This window comes from Haliotis cracherodii, unplaced genomic scaffold (genome assembly GCF_022045235.1).
Source record: "Haliotis cracherodii isolate W230 unplaced genomic scaffold, xgHalCrac1.p SCAF_14, whole genome shotgun sequence".
Classification (NCBI taxonomy): Eukaryota; Metazoa; Mollusca; class Gastropoda; order Lepetellida; family Haliotidae; genus Haliotis; species Haliotis cracherodii.
Window position 1 is genome coordinate 32119016 of NW_027266269.1, and position 7071 is coordinate 32126086.

Below are 7071 nucleotides of genomic sequence, written 5' to 3' on the forward strand. Positions count from 1 at the left end.
CACTTACAAAGAGATTATTGTGCGCCTGATCGCATCATATTATGTTTGTCTAAACTATTGATATGTCCCGGGCGAGAGCGAGGTGACTACTATCAGTGGAGTGGAGGATTGAATTGTAAGCCTGCTCTGTCCGCGGGTCCCAGTAGGCACCGAGGAGAAGCAATAGAAATCCGAAACACGAGCAGTGTGGATGAATTTATTTACTACTTACAAACACCCGATATCTTAATGTTACTAAAGTTTATCTGCCATGGCTAGGGGTGTCACGATAAATCGAAATATCAATATATTGCTATTGGTAACCACTTAAAGTCAATAAATCGATTGTTAAATCAGTTTCAGATTAATAGTATCTATTTCAGTTAGGAATATCGATAGTTTCGATTGTATTTACCATGTGAATAAAATACATGCAATGCTGTTCAAATTTGTTTTTCCTTTGATCATGTGTGATAGTAATTTACATATGGTAATGTGGAAGTTTATTTTTCTTAAATTATTAGGGGACTGGTCTCCCCTATGGTGCCTAAGTATTAGAATGGAGTGATCCAAGAAAAGTAGAAAATGGTATTAGCATGGGGCACACGGTCCGGACCATGTAGGGGAAGGTTAAGAAAAAGAATCATAGGCTCAATAAATAAGATTAACGAGAACAAGGTCCTCACCTTGTATACGTCACTAGGTAGTGTTTATTTAATCAATCATGGGTTTAAGAAATAGTATCAGAGGCTAAAAACTAGAACGGGCCGATGTGACAGTCGTTATAGAAGCAGAAATGGCCTACGAGACACTAAAAGACTCATAAAAACAATATTTTATATATATACACACCACATTTGATAATAATTATGAAAATAACATTCATATTATCCCTCGTACGAGCATCCCATATACACACAACCACATCCATTCCCACAACCAGTCCTTCCGTCACAGCAGCTTACTCAAACAACTCAAACACACACAAACAAGACTTAAAGTACATCCGCACCAGACCACTACGCAGTCTTGCTTGACAACGGTATAAGGATCTACAGTGAACTACGTTTATAACAAACACGCTTATAACGAACTGACGGATATAACGAACTTACTTTTTTGTCCCGACTATTTGCTGTAGTTATGCTGTATATATGCTTATAACGAACTACGGTTATAACGAACGTTGTTTTCACATTCCGCCGTGATAATTATACCAGGACTATTGTTGACACCGGCGTTAAACAACATTCCCTCAGTCCATTCTATTTGTTTGTTTGTTGTTTGTTGTTTAACGCCGCACTCAGCAAAGTCATTCTATTTGAATTGTATGTTTGAGAACAGTTTGAAATCAATATCACAGCTTGTCATCATTAACATCAAATCCAGGTATGAGATTATTACTGAAAGCCTCTAGAACCAGTTTTTGCTATTAGGAAAACAAAGCGTACATGAGCACATTATATAAAGTAGGGGATGTAATATTTATTGCGTTTATTGATCCAGAGATATGTAATAAATACTACATCCCCTACTTTAATTTTATTTTATCTAAGTTGTATTACAATGAGAAATAATGCACGCGCTGTGCCTCTGTGCCAGGACTATAATTAGTGAGATGAGGTGAAATTGGGTTTAACGTCGCATCCAAGAAAATTGCACTTATATAGCGACGCGCACGCACGCACGTGTGTGCGTGCGTGCGTGTGCGTGTGCGTGTGTGTGGCTGCTTGTACTAGTCCAGACTGATGCCAATTTATGGTGCAAGCTCACTGAGATACCGTGCCGCAGTTTAAGAAGAATACCCAACTCAGACACAGTATACAAACTCCGAACCGACCAGTCTTAGCCCTTTAATGCCAAGCACCAGACAGGGTGACACAAGACATCTTATAACGTCTTGTGGTATGATGCGGCCGGGGAATGAACCCCGGACCTTCCGCTCTCCGGGCGGACACTCTACCATTAGACCACGGAGGCGGTCACTATAACTAGTATCGAAGTGATACGGCACATAACGCTCTGGCAATAACAACGATACCAACCACCGTCAGAATCGAGCATTTTTAAATGCCATGGTAGAAAAAGGAGATAAACATATTGGAAATTTGAAGGCGTTCGTTTCTAAATCTAATATACACTTTGACTACCTCAGATTTCACAGTACAGAATCCTAGTCCCCAAATTGTGTTCATTCAAGCGTATTCATTTAATAATCAATTTTCATGCGTTTGCGTTACGTGCTTTCTTAAATAATGGTTACAGCGTTTGCTTGTCACACTGAAGACTGTTTGATAGGTCTGGTATATAGCCAAAGGACGATTGATACCATATTGGTGTTGCGTTAGAATACGCGAGCATTTGGGATAAATATGAAACGTCAAACAGATTTCATTGAGCGTAAAAGGCAAATAGAGGTGTAAAACATACGAATGGATCACTGGAAATCAGTGATGACACCTGGTGTTCGTGAAAAGGGTAACCATGTCCTGCCCTACAGGCAGAACCCACCACTCACACAATTTGCATAAAACAGTATATAGTAAACTACGTTTATAACGAACACGCTTATAACGAACTGGCGGATATAACGAACTTATTTTTTTGTCCCGACTATGTGCTGTAGTTATGTTGTATATATGCTTATAACGAACTACGGTTATAACGAACTAAAATTAGTGGTCCCTTTGAGTTCGTTATAACCGTAGTTTACTGTATTGTTGTTGCCAGACAAAAACCCGTTATGGTAAAACATTCAGTTTGTTTTCTCTGATACATGAAACTCGGAATAGAATTAAGATGCAATCAACAATTATAATCTAGACTAGTGCACCATGATAAGAATAGTATGCTGGGAAAACACCACCTGGACAAATATGGCACGGAATAAGATATATATATCGTTTGTCTTCAAATTAAAAAGAGTTAAGGACCACATTTCTTTCATATTACTGTAGTTAATCTATCATGCCTTCCTGATTAGCAATAGTAATATGAAAGAATCGGTGGTCCTTAATGGGTGAGTGAGTGAGTTAAACTTTAACGTCGCATCGCCTTAACGTTTTGGGAGTTTTTACGCTACCAAAACCTAGTTTTATCTCCTCATTGAGGAGATCCGGCTTCCATTACAATCATTGTATGCTGAATACTTTAACATACATGTAGTTACCAATGGCCAAATGATTATTACAGACACGTAAAGCAGCTATAACGCCTACGTCTATCGTGATTACATCGTCCGTGCACGTGCGGGTTTTATCCCGATGTAGATGTTAGACACAGCTGATTACACAAACCGAAATGTACACCTACAAGCCATGTCACCCCAACTTTGTCTAATAGATCGATCATCGTAATATGATATAATCCACACGTGGACGATCAAATATACAAAAACATGTGTACGTGGCTTTCTATGGCTAAAATGATATAGATTTAGAACCTTAGACAAAGAATGAAATATATCTTAATTCTTAGTTGAATGTGTCAAAACATAAATCACTCTCCTGAAATGTACGTTACTATTGGTAACGTATTTTTCACAACAGTCAACACGAATGAAAGTCTCCTTTGTGACAATCAGTTTCAATGAGCTGACATAAAACAGCAACATATTGATGCGAATTAATCACACACTCTTCATTAGTTTTATGAACTTAATCATTCAAACTTACCTCAGACAAGTAAGTAATCATTGCCGATTTTTAGGTATTTCGACGCTTAAAGCCGAATGATTTGTCTTGCTAACACTGTTACCAAGGCCAAGCAGACGACAGGAAGCACATAGCCTGCTTTGAGTAAAGCTGTATGCATAGTTTCGTTTTCTTTGGTAACGAACATTTTGGTAAAGTATTTTTCAAACTATGCTTCTATATGATACAGTACGGTAATTTCAAGTAGTAACAACAAGCAACTCACTTCAGTTTATTGTCTTATATTCATATGAATCGCTTCAGCAACCCATGCTTGCCGTAAAAGGCGACTATGCTTGTCGTAAGAGGCGACTAACAGGATCGGGTGGTCAGGCTCGCTGACTTGGTTGATACATGTCATCGATCCCAATTGCGTGGAAGGATGCTCATGATATTAATCACTGGATTGTCTGGTCCAGACTCGATTATTTACAGACCGCTGTCATATGGCTGGAATGTTGTTGAGTGCGGCGTTAAACAACAAACCAACCAACATAAATAATTTTCATTAATCAAAATGGTAAGATAATTAAGATGTCAAGGTTTGGTACAACTATCAAAACCAGTTTAGTACGGAACGTTTTCTTATCAACGCTCATGTCGAAAACGTTCTGGTATGTTCTTACGTGAAACTATCATCATGTGTTTCACGATAGTAAACAATGACTTAAATGCATGAAATGACGAACACTAGATGATAATATCTATTCCAACAATTTACCAATAACCATTTACTTCTGATGGTAAGATTTGATTTATCCGGCTCCGTGTTAAGTTTGCGGTGCGTATTCGGTGCTGTTCTCAGACCCTAGATAATAAATGGAAAAAGAAATCCAAATCAAGTCTAGAATGACTTGGCAAGTCTAGATTGCCTCAGCTCTATGGAAGCATTGTTCTGGGCTCCATTTGGACTTTCATTCCTATTTTGTCGGTATATTGTTTTATATACGATAATTTTATTTCTGGGACAAAAATAGTTTATATAGGGAGGGGTATATCAGCGATAAAAACTAAGTGTTTAGTACACAAGTTCTCATAATAAAAACATATAGCAAAACACTTGAAAATGGCAATTTCTATAGTTCTCATGATACCTTAACTATTGGGCAGTTTTGCAAGGACAAAAGGACTGGTGCTAATTTCTAACGCTGAATATGTTTATCAACCTTTTCAGTATGTGGCTACCTATTCAAATACGCGTAGGATAGTGACTTTGAAATAATTCCCTTGGAATTCCCAGGCATTCGCTACGTGGACGGATTGAAACTAGACACATCATTTTCCGCAAGAGTTACCGCACACGGGTCCGCACTAATGGAATCACCGTCGTTAAAACCCCACAGAAAACGCAACCGGGGCAACAGCTGCGGCCAGATAAATGTAACCTTAGTTTATAAGTATTGGCTAGAGAGGACATATCTGGGTACTGTTAGGTAATATGTATAACAATAGTCACTTAGTGGTTTAGGGGCGGCCGGGTAGCCAAGTGGTTTAAGCGTTCGCTCGTCACGCCGAAGACCCGGGTTCGATTCCCGACATGGGTACAATGTAGGAATCCAATTTCTGGTGTCCCTCCGTGATATTGCTGGAATATTGCTAAAAGCGGCGTGAAACCATACTCACTCATGTTGGATTAATGATCGCCATGATATGATTGACTAACCTTAAGCATCAAGATTGAAACTAGAATATCATTTTATTATAAAATGTCCATTTTTTTCATGTCATATTTTTGTGACCCTCCTCGTATTCCCTGACCCACCATGCTATAGCAAATGACAAGTGCCTTATATGTAACATAAGCTATGTGTGGTATAAAGGTATTTCCTATGATACTGTATACCATTATATCATATACGTGTATACATAGTTTCGTTATCAGTAATTGTACACTTAAGTCTGGAAAGATTGTCTTGTACTTATTCACATTCATGCCCTAGTACTGTATTATAACGGACGTATAAAAGGTGATTTTTGTTTGTTTGTTTATTTGTTGTTAAACGCCGCACTCAGCAATAGTCCAAGCTAAAAAACGGCGGTCGGTAAATAATCGAGTATGGACCAGACAATCCAGTGATTGACATCCTGATCATCGATCCACGCAATTGGGATACGATGACATGCATCAACCAAGTCAGCGAGCCTGACCACCCGATCCTGTTAGTCGCCTCTTACGACAAGCATAGTCGCCTTTTACGACAAGCAGTTAACAAAACATTTGTCTATCGGTACATCACATACAGAGTTTAGTTATCAGTAATGGTAATTAAAGTCAGGAAAGAGTGACTTGTACTTATTCACAATCATGTCTCAGTACAGTATTATAACGGATATAAATAAGATGCGACTTAAACAAAATATGTCTGTCGTTCTGTCGGTATGTCCTAGTAACCATACACTCGTTAATATGTGAATTTAATAAACAATATACTTAAAAAATATATATATTAAACAGACACTCAGGTTTCAAATCCTAAAGTCATCTCACGAACAGAACCCTGGGTTAAGGTCAAGGTCGTGTATAGCGACAGGTGCGTCACGAATACCTCAATCCAGACCTACCTAAATTTACAACACATCGAAATATTATCAAGTTCAGATCGATTGTAAAAAGAACAGATATAATCTCCATTTATTCAAACCAGCTGTTATCTAGTCGACAGAATACAAATCGGCACATTCAACACGTTCTATTTTCAATGGCTTATCGACCGGAACTCGACCCGTAGCAGACGACACAACGCTAGCAAAAGACAGCTCACCTACCTGGACAAGATTGGATGCTCCAAGCTTGGTTTATCCGAAATGTGTTGCTAATTATCCAAGACGGGACGTAAGAAATGAAGTTGGGTATTTAATTCGAGCGCAGAAGCCGATCGTACACGGTGTTTACATGTACCCGCTCATTGAAGCGTTTGTTATGGTGTCGCTAGTGCGGGGATAATACCTCGTGACGTCATCTCCATGGCAATTACAACAACAAACTGCTCCCGCTGTTAAGTGACATCAATATCACGGCCACATGAGTTCAACGAGCGGATTTATCTTTAGAAATAAATATTTCGTAATAAACATGCGATTTCATAAGAGTGTGAATATTTTGGGGCTGATTGATACTAACGTTGGTACCTATAAAAACTGTGTCAATGTTGGTCTTTGAAGGTGTTCTTCATAATAACGAAGTTGACAATCATATATTCTCTGCCTTGTGTCAATGTAATTATTGACTTATCAAACCGGTTTCTTTTTTATTCTTAGAAGGTTTAGGGTAGCCTTGTGGTGAAAGTGTTCGCTCGATCGTCACGCCGAAGACATTGGTTCGATTCCCTACATGGGCACAATGCATGAAGCCCATTTCTGGTGTCCCCCTCAGTTAAATTGCTGGAATATTGCTATAAGC

At 38.7% G+C, this 7071-nt stretch overlaps 1 protein-coding gene across 3 annotated transcripts in view; it reads right to left on the reverse strand.

Annotated features, from left to right (window-relative positions):
* Window positions 1-6596, reverse strand: part of LOC139460727 (centrosomal protein of 112 kDa-like) — a 64223-nt gene extending 57627 nt beyond the window's left edge. For 2 of the 3 annotated variants that reach the window (XM_071242204.1, XM_071242206.1), the window contains exon 1: window positions 6438-6596. The gene's annotated coding sequence lies outside the window, so the exon portion shown is untranslated. Of the gene's footprint in view, window positions 1-6433 lie in introns of all 3 variants that reach the window. The other variant, XM_071242205.1, reaches the window with a different exon arrangement.
* Between the last annotated feature and the right edge of the window lie 475 nt (window positions 6597-7071).